The following is a 17,910-nucleotide window of genomic DNA, read 5'->3' as shown; positions in this document are numbered from 1 at the left end:
TAATTACAGGTCTATGATTAGCCTTATAAACTCTAATTCATTTGTTGAAAATATTTTTTTTCACTGCGGCAGCTTATAATTAAAAAGTGTTTTGTTTTTAATCATCTTAAGAAATCTTGAAGATTTTGTATGATTTGACCAATCAGTATGTTTCCTCACTGTTCTGTATTGTTCTATATTTGTTGTTGCTGTTATTGTTGTTTTGCTTCGTTTTTTTTTTTTGTTGTTTTTGTGTGTGTGGTTGTATTTCTTTTTTTTGTTTGTTTGTTTGGTCGCTTGTTGTTGTTTTGCTTCGTTTTGTTTTTATGTTTTGTGTGTGGTTGTGTTTCTTTTTTTTTGTTTAGTCTCTTTTTTCGCGTTTTCTTTAAAAAAGGTTTCAGTTGTTATTGTAGAGCAATGTACTTTCCCAATAGAAAGCAATGCAACGTCAGCGTGCAATGAATTTCCATATTGCACTAGTGCAAATATAGTCAAAATTTGTGATGTCCGTGACTAAAGTTCATGAATTATTAGTATATTTCATGTCATACATTAAAAGGGGTACTGCATGAATACTGTGGTATACTGGTTCTAGTATCATGTATTTGAACTTGAAACTCGTGTAATATAAAATTCTACTCGGGATAATATTCCCCAGTAATCATGCAATTACACCTTCTTATAGTTTTCAATGGTATCACTGTGATAATTGACAAGAGCTTATAACAATTGATATAGATGACAGAAAAAGAGTATAATGTGCATTATATTATTAAGTCATATGAGGCATGCCATTTTTTGATCTCACGACGTTGTAAGTCTTGGACTTACATTTGTATAGATATATCTGAAAGTAAAAAAAAACGCAAGGAAGATACAAAATAGCATCAAGATTATATCAGTAGAAATCTCCATATTGGAGCGTTTATTACCAAAGCATCGAAACAGAAGAACAACTCAGACATATCAGAATCCAAGTTATGACAAAAACGCGAAAACAAGAAATAAAAACAATCCACATTAACAATGTTGGTAACAGAATAAAAGACAATTACATATAAAAACTGAAGATTAAAAAAAAAAAAACACCACAGAAAAAAACTAAACTTCTTGCAATATGAACTTCCACAATAACCGGGAGTGAATGTATCAAGTGCTCCGGAAGGGTAAAGAGAAACCCGTCACATTGCAAGTAAGTAAAATCCAGTTATTAGTTTATTGTCAAACGAAAGTGGAGGTTTATACGATTGGTAAGTCAAAACCATTACATTTGCCATAAACGTCGTGTATCATCTATGAACAGGTTAAGGTCGGTTTAGGTATGAAGCAGAAGAAAGTGTATCATTTGTCACTTTAATTGGATAGGTCGAATATAGGAATCCTTTAATGAGGACTATTCTGAGGTAATGCACCATCTTGAACGAAAACTGAAATTTTTACTTCTCTTCCTCTGTTGTAGCCTTTGTGAAAAACCTAGCTTCATATGAATATAGCCCAAGATCGGTCAAGAGTGGCACACATTTTGTTCCCATAGTCATGCCAATGGTTGGTTGGAAGGCTAAATTGTCCTCCAAACCCGCCAAAACATCGACACCTTTAACTTCAGCATTTTAAAACCAACATACTCAAGGAGCACCATAGCAGACAAATTATCTTACATCATCATTTTATTTGATTTACATGAAACAGATTTGTGTTCGCTTTTGATTGCGGGTAGTGATTTCCATAGACACCATTCCATCTGGACTGTCATATGCCCTAGAATATATATATACAGCGTCTCAGAATGTGACGACTCCTGATATAACATATATATATATATATGGAAGGGTCTGAAAAATTCCCAAACGATGTTAGAACTGTCAACTTTGCGATGCAAATTTTTGGTCGTTCTCTCCGCGGGACTCGAACCCAAACCGCTATGACATTTATGGCAACACCGCCTGCACGAAGTCCAGCGAAGTCTAGATTAATCGTACGAGGAGGAATTACCCTATCAGCGAAAGCTATATTTTTATGTAGCCTAGCTGGCCGAGTGGTCCAGGGCGCTGGACTTCGTACAGGCGGTGTTGCCATAGATGTCACAACGGTACGGGTTCAAGTCCGCGGAGGGAACGACCAAAAATTGCAAACTGGACAGTTCCAACATCGTAGAGAATTTTTCAGATCCTTCTATGATTATTTTATCTTCCCTGCATCAATTTGATTCGAGTGTAGCGAATAGAGTCGTCACATTCTGAGAAGTTAAATATGTATACATGTATATATAAATTTTACAAGTATTAGGGGCGGAACTAGTATTTCAGGTTGGGGGAGGGGGCATAAATAGAAGTTATTTCTAGCGAAGTTTCATGGGGTAGAATTTATGAAAAATTAAGATTTCATGCAAAAAGTTGTTTTCCAAATTTTAAGGTTGGGGGTTACGCTGGTACGCATGCCCTTGGACTCGCACTTGACACATACATTGCATAACCACATTAGTTTTAACTGTATACATTTTTACCCTCACGAACTTTCCTAGAATGTATATACCGGATTAAGAAGAATTCGTTCATATTATGTGTACAACGAATGCTTGTTTCCCCTGTAGACATATCATGATTTATATAACTTTACAAAAACGAAATAATCCCACGATGTTATTTTGTTTCCTGTCACTCGGTAGTACGAGTTGTCAGAAAGAACATATAGAATAGTGTTTCTGATATGGAAAACGTTAAAGCAAAGTTGCTGGGATACTTGCTAGTTTTAATCGTTTTACAGGAAAAAACAGGTAGGTTAACTTATCAACCATATGTAGGAATACGACTCAAGGGATGATATCACTGACTTGTGTCGACAAAAACTGCTTGCAAAGACACAAAATACACATAATTTGGCTTTACCGAACAAATTTAAAGATTTCATTTACGGTATTGAGTGTACTTAATATGATTTATTATACGTTTGTGATACTGAACAAATATTGAGGAGCCGTATGAATATTCGTTATGAAATATCGGGCTCTCTACAATCATTTCATAACAGCAAACCGTACAGCACCGCTACTGTTCTAGATATATGTATATAATCGTCTAAATAATAGTCAACAATCACTCTTACAGGGTGATGGATCGTTAAAAACGATGCGAAACATAACAATAAATTAAATAAACGTCTAAATATAATATAAATGTCTAACATCAACAGAAGATGGTAAAATTTAAATTGAATATTTCGGATAACTGATATCCTTCCTCAGCATAAAACTCATAAAACTATATGAGCATAAAACTCACAAAACTTAACGAGCATAAAACTCACAAAGTTCAAGATCAAAACAGATTCAGAAGCTGAATCGCGTACGCTGTGGGTGATTGTACCTTTATCAATGGCTCACATAAGCAACTGATGAGGAGCCTGAATGAAAATAACAAAGAGGGTCTTTTTATCAAAGTTGCAATTAAATGTGGAAAACAATTTAAAAAAATAAAAAGTCCAAATATAGTAGTACGGCGTATTGATGTATAGCAAGTAGTGCTGTACCAGCCTTAGACCAAGACCTAAAAATGAATTATTTTTTCTCGTTAATTCCATCTGGAGAAGTTGTTTGCAATTTCTTCATCCAAAAGCTTTCCCGAGATACTCTTTTACATTTTGACCAGTTTTTATTATGTTCTATGATCGTCACAACAATGGAGATCCTCCTGGGTGTGTCCGGCAGATCCAAGATGGCGACTTAGAGGGAGGTCTGGTTTGCATTTGTAGTCACTGCGATGACCATTCATACGCCTGTTGAAAGGTTGTTCTGTTTCGCCAACGTACTGCATACCACATCGGCACTGGAGAAGGTAAATGGTATTTTCGGTTTTGCAAGTTACGTCGCATAAAATGGCAAATTCCTTTCCAGTGCAGTAGCTTTTAAAAGTTTTGGTGTGCAGCATCTGGGTACAGGTCTTACATCTCTTATCTGCACATGGTTGACACTGGCCCGTTGTATTTTGTTTGGGCTGAGATGAGGCTCCTAGGTCTACGGAATGCCAGGACCGGGGCCCTGTTTTGGATGACAACTATTGGGAGATAAGTATTGGTGACTATCAGTTGGTTTGCTGTGAAGATCCATGGACATTTCCCCGTCTTTTACAAACGTAGTAGTATCCAAAAATGTGATTTTAGTGTCAGAAATTTCATGGGTTTTATTATTATTTTTTACTTTCTAGTCTGTATCGTGTTTAAAGACACGATCCAATCATTCTTAATATGCAATTCCAATATTATTTCAACAAATTTAGGACTCTGACTCTGAAAATGATCAAAACTGAGCATCATATATCTAATTTAGAAACATATTTACATCAAGGAATTATTCCTAGAGGCCTAAGACTTAAGGCTTTCCCCCTTACCACTGGAGAAAAATCCAATAGATTTCATCACAGATGGAATAACATTCTTTTTAAAGGTTTTTTGAGTCTGGTTGATTTATTATATCAAGAAGCTAAGCATCAACTAGCTAATTTCAACATATCTCATCAAAATTTACTTAAAAATGCTCATTCTTTTCTATCTGATCTTAAACTTTGTAATATTCAGAGACGATTAGTCGAAATCCGAGCTATTCAATCCAAGAAATTAAGAAGTAAACAACTTCACAAATTCACACGAGACGGCGTAAACATCTTTAACAATATAGAAGCACATACTATTTTGTCACAGGACAAAACTGCGTCTAAAAAGTGTCGTAAACGCAGATTTAAGAGAAAATCTAACTTGAAACGAATTTCCACCACGACAATTGTCAACTTCTCATCTTTTACTCTCTCTGAAACTGAAACCAGGATTTTATCTAAAGGTTTGAATTTCTGTCCCACCCCTAACAATATAGATGAAGTTCAACTTGAAGATGACCTAGATAAATTTGCTAGATCCCTCAGGCTCAAAGAACATTTTGCTAACAAACATGAAGACCAAGATATGGACCCTGACAGTTCTGACTCCGACCATGAAGAAAGTGATATATACACTCGAAAATTCAAAAAGAAAAATCAATGGGCTCCTAAATCAAATAAATGTGGCACGCTAGAAAATGTCATTGACAAAATAAAATCAGATATCAAGCACTTATCCAACAACTACATTCCATCTTTCTTCAACATTACGCCCGATGAGAAAAAAGCAATACAGTCGTTGAAAAACCGTGACAATATAGTTCTAAAACCAGCAGACAAAGGCAGCCCCATAGTAGTTACGGATAAAAATAATTACATCTCAGAAGCTATGCGTCAACTTTCGGATGAAAGATTTTATAAAAAGCTACCCAGTGACCCTACTAAATCTTTCAGTGAAAAAATCACTTCAGAACTGAACAAAATGTTCAAGAACGGCAGCATTATAGAAGAACAGTTCGAATACTTAAAACCAGAGGATCCAAGACCCGGACGTTTTACCTTCTACCTAAAATTTACAAAAAAGATATCCCTGGACGACTCATAGTTTCTGCTAATAGTCACCCAACCGAAAAAAAATCTGAATTTGTGGATTACCATCTCCGACCCCTTGTTCAAAAGCTCCCGTCATATTTAAAAGACACCACGGACTATCTGAGGAAAATGGAATCAATGAATCCTTTACCTCCCGAAACACTTCTGGTCTCCCTTGATGTCACTTCACTCTATACTAATATCCCACACGATGACGGTATAGAAGCCTGCAGAGAAGCTTGGGAATCACGAGATATTTTGGACCCCCCTACCGACTGCCTAGTTAATTTACTCACTTTAGTTTTGAAGTGTAACAACTTCACTTTCAACGATGAACACTACCTCCAAATCAATGGTACAGCTATGGGAACGAAAATGGCTCCTTCGTACGCTAACATCTTCATGGGTGAATTAGAAAATCAAATAATCTCACCATCTTTGTCGAAACCCCTCTGTTGGTTTCGATTCATCGATGATGTTGACATGAAATGGACTGAGTCGAAACAAAATTTAGACAATTTTATCACACATGCCAACAATGTTCATCCATCAATCAAATTCACCCATGAAATTTCTGACACTAAAATCACATTTTTGAATACTGCTACGTTTGTAAAAGACGGGGAAATGTCCATGGATCTTCACAGCAAACCAACTGATAGTCACCAATACTTATCTCCCAATAGTTGTCATCCAAAACATTGTACTAAAAGCATACCATACAGTCAGGCACTTCGAATTCGACGTATTTTTTCTTCTGACGATACCACCAACAAACGTCTAGATGAACTCCGTGGTCATTTGTTATCGCGTGGCTATAAATCAACAGACATAGATCGGGGATTTGAACGTGCTAACAAAATCAGCCGTAAAGATCTCCTCGAGTACAAACATAAGAAAAAGAACAAAAAGGTCCCTTTTGTGCTTACATACCATCCAGCCTTTGGGAAACTCTCGCAGTTACTGCATTCAAATTGGAAAGACATTCAAAAATATCCAAAGGTCTCCAAGCTCTTTCCGGGGCCCCGGTCCTGGCATTCCGTAGACCTAGGAGCCTAAGAGATGCCCTAGCAAGAGCAGAGATTTCATCTCAGCCCAAACAAAATACAACGGGCCAGTGTCGACCATGTGCAGATAAGAGATGTAAGACCTGTACCCAGATGCTGCACACCAAAACTTTTAAAAGCTACTGCATTGAAAAGGAATTTGCCATTTTTTGCGACGTAACTTGCAAAACCGAAAATACCATTTACCTTCTCCAGTGCCGATGTGGTATGCAGTACGTTGGCGAAACAGAACAACCTTTCAACAGGCGTATGAATGGTCATCGCAGTGACTACAAATGCAAACCAGACCTCCCTCTAAGTCGCCATCTTGGATCTGCCGGACACACCCAGGAGGATCTCCATTGTTGTGACGATCATAGAACATAATAAAAACTGGTCAAAATGTAAAAGAGTATCTCGGGAAAGCTTTTGGATGAAGAAATTGCAAACAACTTCTCCAGATGGAATTAACGAGAAAAAATAATTCATTTTTAGGTCTTGGTCTAAGGCTGGTACAGCACTACTTGCTATACATCAATACGCCGTACTACTATATTTGAACTTTTTATTTTTTTAAGTTGTTTTCCACAGTTAATTGCAACTGTGATAAAAAGACCCTCTTTGTTATTTTCATTCAGGCTCCTCATCAGTTGCTTATGTGAGCCATTGATAAAGGTACAATCACCCACAGCGTACGAGATTCAGCTTCTGAATCTGTTTTGATCTTGAAATTTGTGAATTTTATGCTCGTTAAGTTTTGTGAGTTTTATGCTCATATAGTTTTATGCTGAGGAAGATTTAAATTTTACCATCTTCTGGTGATGTTAAACATATTTAGACGTTTATATATATATTAATTTGATCCTCTATCCTACATAATAACACCTAGATGAACTGTCCCGTACTACCATACATCGTGTACTAATTACAGCCCTAGATTAATCCTACGAGGAGGAATGACCCGGCCAGCGAAAGCTATATTTTAATATAGCCTAGCTGGTCGAGTGGTCTAGGGCGCTGGATTTAGTGCAGGTGGTGTTGCCATAGATGTCACAGCGGTACGAGTTCGAGTCCCGCGGAGGGAACGACCAATAAAAATTTGCATCGCAAATTTGACAGTTCTAACATCGTTGGGAATTTTTCAGACCCTTCTATAAGTTTACGTTATCTTCTCTGTATCAATTTGATCCGATGGAGAAGTGTAGCGAATAGAGTCGTCACATTCTGAGACGTTGTATATATATATATATATATATATATATATATAAATGATATCGGGGATAAATTATCTTCTCTAACTAGATTGTTTGCAGATGATACGTCTTTGGGTTACTCCAATTCCAGTCTTGAAGACATAAAAAACAACGATTTAAGAGAATTGAATGATTGGTCCTCTAAATGGCTTATGTCATTTAACCCAGATAAAACTGAGATGATGCTGTTTTCTAATAATGAATTACAGGAGCCTTTTACTGTTTCATTTAATGGGGTGCAAATACAAAATACAGCTACTCATAAGCTTCTTTGAGTAACATTCTCTGATGATGGTAAATATTTTAATTACGGTGCTTCCCAGTGCAGGTCCGGGTGTTAAAAGAATAGGCCTGCAGCAGCGCTAAGCTTGTCGTAAAAGGCGACTAAATAGTGCTCAGAACCTTAGCCGGGGGCTAGGGCGCTCTGCCCACAGAGAAACTGGGTTGTGTGCCCAAGGTGGTGGAATGGGGTACCCCTGGTGTGTACATGCTGTGGTTGTCAGGCTATAATACGGAAAACCTGACCGCAAACCATAGTGGTGCACCGTGTTGGGAAAGATGTCACGTTCCTCGCACGTTAAAGAACCGTACTGTGGTATTCTCCCGGAGTAGGAACAATAGGGCTCCGCCACAGGAGGCTAAATTGCCCGACTCTAACCATCTCTCCCAATTTCCAGTGGCAATCAAAATTTGTCGACCCTATTGCCTTGTGTCCCATCCCTTTTTCATTTCGTCATCATTTCATGTTCATTTTGTCATCAATTTCATGTTCATCGTCTGAATATAGCTGAAATATTGCTGCTCGGATGTTAAACCCCAACAAACAAAACAAACAAAACATTACGGTGCTCGTAAATTAAATATCTGTTTGACCCAGCTACGATGTTCTGCGTCTTTCCTCAACTACGATTTACACAAAGTCCATATTGTAGCTGATCCTGCGTGTAGTTGCGGTGCTTCAATTGAAAGTGTCTACCATTTTTTTTTCGAATACAAAAAAATATACAGAAAACCGTATTACACTATTCCAGAGTTTACGATTAATTCCTTTAAGAATGGATGTTTCACTGCTTACCAGGAGCAGTACTGGTCTAAAGAACGAAGAAAATATACTTATTTTTGATAGTGTCTTCATATTTATTAAAAGGTCAAAAAGTATCCTGACCTAGTATTATTATGGAGGTAAAACAAGTGTCAAACAACAACAGCGCTTCCACCCGTCCACTTTATATTTCTCTTCAATTTGTACATATATTTCGGAAACTTAGGTGTTTTTGTTTTTTTTTTATTTATTTATTTTTCATTGTACTGTTGTTTTTCCTTTTGCTCTTCTTTTTTCTTCATTGTCTTGTAAAATCTAATTCAGAATTGTCTTTATTAATATTCATGAAGATTTTATGCGTGCCCTCAATGTTCTAATGTTCTTATATGTGCATTGTATATTATTGATGGGAGAAGACTTCATCAGTTGGTAAAACTTGTGTCCTATCCCTTTTGAGAGTTAACAAATAAAATTGTAACAGTGAAATCAATGTAATGACATAGTTTAACATCTTTCCCAGAAATAAACGTAGCCATGGCCAAAGACGACGGAAGCCTATGGAAAAAAAATCACAGGGTCAATCATATTACAGTATATTTTCTTTCAAACAGATGTAATCACTTTTTGTCTAATTTACAACAACTTTTAGGTTTTCATTACTTTAGAACAAATCTGAAAGGTCTTAGAGATTTCGCACTCGACGAAGGAGGTGCCGACCTTTTTTTATGAAATACAGATTGTCCACTATTAAATCTGACGGGGCCAAATTCCGTCTTTTTAAACCTGTTTAATATGGACCTCCTCAAGATTAGAATCGGAATTTCATCCATATTCCATATTCCAACAGGGGTATAGATGCTACAAAAATCAGCAGGTAGTTTCCAAAATTCAACACTATTTCAAAAATCAATCTGTTCCTATTGTCTTTTACAGCTATACTAAGACAATACATAATAAAATTTCCAACCATAAAAAGACATTGCTGAATTTAAATATTGAGTAATATTTAAAGTCACCTCTGATGTGTGGCTGTGCGTCTTCTCTCTTTAATTGCAATCCTTCTGGACATGTAATCACTAGTGATTTGAATATCATTGAGAATGAACTCTTACGCGAAATAGTTCCTAAAATTCAGAGAACCACAACGCCTCAGTTGGAAACTTAATTTCAAAACAATATTGAATGCTGTTGAAGATAATGCCAGATCATGATAGAGGGAGAAAAGGACCAAGAACCAGAAATAGGGTACTTATAAGATTGGATACGTACCATCCGGTCATTGGACATCGGACAATTTTCAAGTAATGTAAGCAAAAGATGTTTAGTCTACCAGTTCATACTTTCCATACCCCCTCCTGTTTAGAGGAATTCGGATTGCTTATTTATTATTATTTTTATGTATTTTGTGTTGTTTAATTTGTGTTATTGATACCCTTTGTCTGTTTTTGTTTTTGTTTTGTTTGTTTCTTGTTTTGACTTTGGATATTATCTATACCCTGTTTCTCACTCAAATCACGGTATGACGATTCCTAAACGTACATTTCCATATACCACTCCATCATGACAATAATAGTACAAGGTTTAATTTGCATGTTAATGTGCATAGGTTTTGGCGGTACTTTGAAAATTGGTGTTTTTAAACTAGTATGTCAATTGTTTGTTAAACAATTGAAAGGTCTTTCCCTTGAAAACTTTCTCTTTGTAAGACATTTTGTTTGATACATACAATGCTAAACTTCTACAACAGTTTGACTTCTTGGTGACCTTGTCAAATACAATTGTCGATGTTTCCATCATGATTTTTATAATGTAAACTCGACGACCTTTCCTTAGATATACAACAACCCTACTTTCTGTAACTTTAGAATTTTGTACTTATTAACCCCAACTGGGTTCTTTTTCTGTATAAAAATTGAAATTTGAGATGTACACATCATGATCTTTATATTGATATGCGACAGCCTAACTATATAACAACTAAGTTTTGCACTCATTGACCTCACCCAATTCATTTATTTCGAGACAAAACATCGATATTTCGGATGTACGCTTTAAGACCTTTCATTGGATATGCAGCAACCTTACCTTCTAAGAACTTTAAATTTTTGCACTTAATGACCCTACTATTTGAACATATATGACTTATCATGGTTGAAATTCTGCTGATTTTTTTAAATGTGCTCATTTAGACCTTCAAAATGATATATATCACAGATATATATCACATGACCCCCTTCGACGAAATTGAAAAAAAAATGATGCAATATCAAATCTATAAATAGGTATTGATTAAATATATCAAACCAATTGAACATTTTAAGTTGTAGTAGTATCATTGGTTTTTTTTTATATTGGTCCTTGGTATTTTGTCAAACAGTTGTACTTGGGCAGATCTTTCATTCCGTGGAATGACCATTTGTGTGTCTGTTGTGGATTATAAAATATATACGCACGCTCTCAAAATTTAATATCTCAAATCTGAAAACTGTATGATAATTTGCAGAACATGAGCAACAAATTCCCATACAATTATGGCAACTCTGAAGCTCATTTTGAGCCCAATGATTATCAAAAAATGATGCAATAACAAACTCCAGAACCGGAAGTCGTAGAGACACGAAACTACCACCACAAGTCCTAGAATTACATGACATTGAAAAAACTTACAAGGTCAAGGCCATACATTTTTGTCAAGGTCACAAACCAGATTCTGCAAAACATTTAAATTGTCATAACTTTTGAACAGACGGTCTGACAGTTGTAAATAATGTCTCAAAATGTAGGGCTTATTGAGAGGGTCATTTCATACGGTGTATGTATGCACTTATCTCTTATTGTTTTCTTAATATCAAGACCTGTAATTTGCAGTGAAAAAGCCTTCTAGCACTCTATGACCTTTGACCTTGGATGCAAATGAAAGGTCACATGGACCAAAGATCATTAATGAAAGTCCCATTTTTCCACAACTTCCGGTTCTCGAAATATAAATCTTAAGTATGATATTTCAAGGGATATAACTCCTGTATGGTTTGATAATAAAATACATGTTGATGTATCTTCATAAGGTGTTTGACTTGTGTATATGAAACAGTTTTTAGATTGATTCTATCTATTATGGACGCTTACCCTACCTGTGCACCTGGTCCATGCTCCCAGTTTTTAGTGGAGTCAGAGTTGCTCATTTGCTTTTGTTACTTTGTATGTATGATTTTAGTTACTTTATGTTCTTTGTTGTGTGTGTCTGTTTTCCATGTCTGGTCTTAGTCCCTGGATTACATTCTTTTGATTACCGCTATAACCTTGGTCCCCTTGATTACGCTTTCAAGATATGAGAAATTGTAAGATATTGGTTTAAGGGGACATAACTCTTAAAGATGATAATGAAATCCTTAGCAGGGTCATTTTCTTATAGAAAAATAATGACATCTACATGTTCACCAAGTATGATAACGATATCCTGAAAAATTAGTTATGGGGAGCATGTTGACCATGTTGATAAGACCTTAATAAGCGGGAGATAACTTCTACAATGGATGATGAAATTCTTCATGGGGTTATTCTGTAAATGTCCAAAATGAGATCTATCGATGGTCCAAATTTTGCAATGACATCTTTAAAGATGACTACACAGGGCCGTGTCAAAGTAAATGTTGGAAGGGAATAAATAGCACTCTGTGACCTTTGACCTGGAATGCAAATGAAAGGTCACATGGATCCAAAATCATTGAACCCATGTCTCTACAACTTGCGGTTCTCGAAATATTAATTTTTAAAACTTTAGTATGATATTTCAAGGGATATAACTCCCGTATGCTTTGATAACAAAATACAAATTCATGTTTATTAATTTGGTAGTCTGCTTATGTACATGAAAACGTTTCCAGATTTATCGTAACCTTTATGGTTTTCAAGATATTAGGGAATGGAAGAAATTGTTTTAAAGGGACATAACTCTTAAAGATGATAATGAAATCCTTAGCAGGGCCATTTCCCAATTGAACATGATGACCCTTATATGTTCACCAAATATGGTCACGATAACTTACAAACGTGTTCGGGAGACCATGTTAAAAACAAACGACAATAAAAGGGCGATAACTTCTAAAAAATGATTATGGAATTCTTCAAAAGGTAATATTATAAAAGTTCTTAATGAGCTCTATCGATGGTCCAAATTTTGTAATGATATCTTGAAAGATGAATGGGGAGAGCATGTCAAAGAAAATTTTGCAAATGACGAAAGAATAATAATTAAAAAACATTAGAAAAACAATAAGGTCTTTTCCATGTAGGGAAAGCCCTTAACAAGTATATTTGTAGAAGGACAGTGTAAAGTAAAATATGAAGGCAAAATATGAGACAAAATTCATATACAAAAATGGTATAGTATTCAGGAGAATACAACATGTACAATAAGATTTGACTTAAGTCGAGATAAAGCATTAAGTTTCTCCAATCATTTACTTACTTAGCAAATCGGCTTTTGATTTCATGGTAAACAGGCCACGATTTAGTGCAGTAAACTGTGCAAAATTATCTTTTTATTGCTCATATAAAGTTGACTTTTTATAAAAATAATTATTTATATTATGGTTATAATATTGTATTATTAACCAAATTGCGTAGTGGTACTTTGAAATTGTGTAGTGAAACTGGAAAATATGACAATATTCCTAGATATAATAGTATCTATAACTGCTGTTAAATGAATTGCATAGAAGTTGAATATCATATCATTTTGACATGTCCTACATTTAGGTCGTTGAGATGTCATTTTTTACCTTAATATTATTGTTCGTGGCCTACTACTCATGAACTTAAATATTTTTTTTACACGCATGATCAATCATGCAGTTAAAAAAACTATGTTAATATGCTTGGAAACTAAGGGCTCGAATTATTTGAAGTTATTTTATATTTTCACTACATTTAGATATAAATCATTGCTATTATAATACACATTGTTGTTCTCTGTCATATTTGTCGTATATGTATATTGTGTTTATATGCTATAGCATTGTTTGCTGATGCAATCAAGTATTCATTCATTCATTCACGACATTGCCATGTCTTTTACAAGTCTATTGCACTTTTTGACATACTCTGTGTGCAAACATTCACATGAAAAAAAATCAACATGTCACCAAAAAGAAGAAAATAAGGTATTGTTAGTACGTGATCCGTCAATCTGATCAAAGCTAGATCTATCAATTGTTCCATTCAGTCACTGCATGTGAGATTTTACAACACTCCATTCCACGTTCTGTTCAGATGACCTTCCTGATTAGCCAATCATTTCATCTTTCATGTTTTTGAAAGCATTAACCAAAGCAAAAAAAAAAAAAAAACAACCAGAGGATACTGAAAAGGTCATCTGAACAAAAAGAAGAATGAAATGTTGTTAGATTGTACATGCACTGACTGAATGAAACAATTGATAGGTCTAATTTTGATTAGATTGGTGATCCGTGTTTAAAAAAAACTTAAACTTTTGATATTCCCGGCCGAGATCTAGTTGTTCCTTTTGTCCACCGTTCACTTACATCTTCCCTTTAAACTTAAAAAAACTTTGTCGATACATCTGCAACACTCTATGTTACTTTTGTTATTGTTGACGCCTGAACCAAGTACATTTTTACTGAAATTCATCACAGGATCAAATGTTTTGGCGCATATAATCTGAGTAGGCACTTTGAATAATCATGCAACCTTTTAGTTGAATACTATACTTTTTCTGCAAGTTTGTTTAAAAAGACTCATTTTTTTCTTATACAGGAGGTGCTAACAAGATTGTGTGGTGTATTGAGTTGACAAAGAAGGAAAATACTAGTGCCTCCTGAACAACCATTCATTACAATTATCTGAACTTATCAATTTATTTTTTATTTATATTGCAGAAGCCTTCCATCACATGAGAATTTCAGATCGACTCAGTTCAAGAGACAAAATTGTAAAAAGGTCTGCCAGTCCAATTCAGCCTCCGGAAAAATTACTACCAAAAATGTTGGATATGTTATGTGGGTATTGCGAAAAAATAAAGTCTCAAGAATCAAAGAAGGAATGCAAAACTAAATATTGCAATAACAAAAAGACTAAATGACAATGTCGTAGAAAGCACTGTTTAAAATTTAAAACATTCTATAAGATGTTTTTGACTTATATTGTAATGCTAAACTTTAATAAATTTATTGTATTGGTAATTTTTGTTAAAAAATATAATATGAATATTTATATTAATTTCATCGACTTTTCGTAAAAAAAACAAAACAAAACAAAACAAAAAAAAAAGGTGCTTATAGTTCACACCAACCTGAAAAAAAAACAATTTAGCAGAGAAGCACAATAAACTCAAAATAATTTTGAGGGAAAAACAGCTCCGAACCAAAATGAAATCACCGTCCAAACACTTGAAATATTTTATTTGGTTTTACAATGACTGAGAAATGGAAACACATAGATATACTGAAAAAGAAAATAAAAGGAAACTTTTAAATTTAATAGTTGTAGTTCGGACATCAGTCCTGTCTTCAAATCAACAATTGTAATTACTGGTAAGTATATACAGGTTTGTAGAATTTTATATATCTCAAGTCTCTATGAATAAACATGCCCCGTGGACAAAAACGTAACAAATGTAAATACTATAAACCAATTGAATAAATATACCATAATCGAAGCACATAAATTTGAAACAAAATCAATAATCCATGAATAATAAAGTGCCCAACTCCTTCGCAGATCAAACCGGATTGAACTAGTAAGCTGAATGGATCGCAAAATAAGAAATTACACAGTTTTGCTAATTAAATAATTTTAGACAAATTAACCCATATTCTCCACAGGTAACTTTTGGTTTTGTTTCTCTTTTTATCAAAGAAGTAAAATGAAGAGTATTGATTCGGAAACGCGCGAAACACAATATGAATATTTTTTACCTTAATGATACATTAACGTCATAAAACGCTGATCCCCTTTGAAACGTAAAAAAAGTCGTCAGAGCAAGGGTACAAATTTCGAAATGACTTTTGTATCATTTCGTGTACTTGTTTTGTTTGTTTGTTTATTTATTTATTTTCATTCTCTCTCTTATTTTTTTATTTTTTACAGTGGTGTTGTAGAAATAATCAGTTTTGTGTCATTTGTCATGTATATATAATATGAAACTAGAACAATTTCGACGCCCTGGCTAAATCACAAGCTTTTCATACCGGTTAAACAGGATATCTCGCGGAATAATAAAACCTGCAAATGTGTAAATGGAAGTACATCTTATGGGATACAAAATGTAAGCAATCCAGACTCAATCAAACTGACCATGGAGCACGAACTAGGTACAACGTCAGAGTAAACAAAACAGTTGTATTTAATTATCTTTATTTCAGATTCGATGAAAGAAATGGCATTGAGATATATAGCCATGAATTCGGTGAAAAAGAATTATTTAATGTGTAATCACGCATTAGTCTTTCCATGAAAAGACACAGAAACAACTGATCATATATCACTTGTAATATTCTAACATTTCAACTGAGATTGAAAAATAAAGAAATAATGCATTGAAATAAATAGAGTTGGCAATAACACGTAATTATCTTCGTAGTTCCGTGGAAATACCCAATTAGATAAAGTATCAGATACAATCAGAAACTTTCGTTGATTACTGAAGGAGAAAAACAAAAGGTTTTGCTAGAAATGATAAAAGTTACAACTTTTTCAACTTTTTGGAGCTCACTTTTTAGTTATAACGATGATAGGTATGGTGAATATGCCCAAAAGAAAACAACCCTACCGGGATGAAAATTTCAACCCAAGGCAACACATTGGTCTTCAGTGAACAACGACGACACCCTCACACCACAGGACAGCTGGCCTAAAAACGTTATTATACACAGGTGTAGCGAAAGAGTTGCCCCTATATACTCAAGTTACACAAAAATAAACCGAAGGTAAAAACGAAACAAGACATACTGAGATCAGAAAATCCTGGCTTGGTACATGCGTAAAAATGTGGCTGGATTAAAGTACTTTGGAGTGTTTAGTTTGATTATAAGTAGAACAGCGATAAATTACCTAAAACCCTAGGGTTATGTGAAATATCTCTCAATTTACAATGGTCCAACAAATTGTGCCTGAGGGAACATGTACATGTAGACAGTCTGTTATAATTAAGCCCTTTTATGAATTAAAGTTTCAACCCATACAATGTCTGCAGTATAACCTTAGGCATAGTTGCACACCTGTCATATGTATGACTTAGTTACAACTATAAAAAAACAATTGTTTTTTTTATAATTGTACTGATTGATTAGATGACCATTTAAAAAAAATTTGAAAGATGAAGTAAAACAAATCTCTTACTTTATCAGAGGAAACATCAAAATGAGAAATATAAATATAACAAAGAAACAATAAGGAACAATCAGCAAAACTTGGCTTAATTTATGCCAAAAAATAAATAAATATGGTAAAAAATGAACAAAAAGGAAAAGGATATTAATGGTGCATTAGTGCACATGATAGCTAGAACACTATCACCACTTTCCCTCGTATAGAACGAATACTTTAAAAGACGTATAAACATTCTTGATCATAGATCCCAAAGGAAAAAAAAATCTCAAATTAACAGTTAAGTAGAATATTTGAAGAAGTTGAGTTGAAATCGAAAGATACCTTGAGATTTGTAGAATTTGTAAGTCTGACACCCAACTTTGTGATGACACTTTTCACAAAATGATAATGATATAGTGCAACTCTGATGTTTAAGTTCTGTCAATATGTGAACTACGGGTTGATCTGGAATTTGAAACTGTATAAAAGTTTATTTTTTATATAAGTATGTCGATCATTTTATAATTTTTTATTGCCTTCTGAGAAATGTAATGAAAAGTAATCGAAAGAAATCAAAAATAATAATCGTTTACATCTTTAAAAGTAATCGGTTGTAATGGATTAAACATGATAAACTAGTCCAATCGATTATTAATTGATTACATAAAAACAACCAATGTAATCGATTAGTAATTGGTTACTGTTTAAAGTATTCGTGCCCATCCCTTTAAACAATAATAAAAGCATGCATGTCTTAGGTAATGAGTTGTTGTAATTATATTTCAGTATTTGTATTCTATAATAAA

At 34.4% G+C, this 17,910-nt stretch overlaps 1 long non-coding RNA gene across 1 annotated transcript; it reads left to right on the top strand.

Moving 5' to 3' along the window:
- Positions 1-2,590: 2,590 nt before the first annotated feature.
- Positions 2,591-14,993, top strand: LOC148617887 (uncharacterized). The gene is made up of 2 exons (XR_015921936.1): positions 2,591-2,752; positions 14,674-14,993. It is a non-coding gene; the product is annotated as an uncharacterized LOC148617887 (long non-coding RNA).
- The last annotated feature ends 2,917 nt before the right edge of the window (positions 14,994-17,910 follow it).

This window comes from Perna viridis, chromosome 5 (genome assembly GCF_037379345.1).
Source record: "Perna viridis isolate PV_CMFRI_1.1 ecotype Kerala chromosome 5, ASM3737934v1, whole genome shotgun sequence".
Lineage (NCBI taxonomy): Eukaryota > Metazoa > Mollusca > Bivalvia > Mytilida > Mytilidae > Perna > Perna viridis.
Note: the sequence above shows the minus strand (reverse complement) of the source record. Positions and strands in the feature narration are given on the sequence as shown.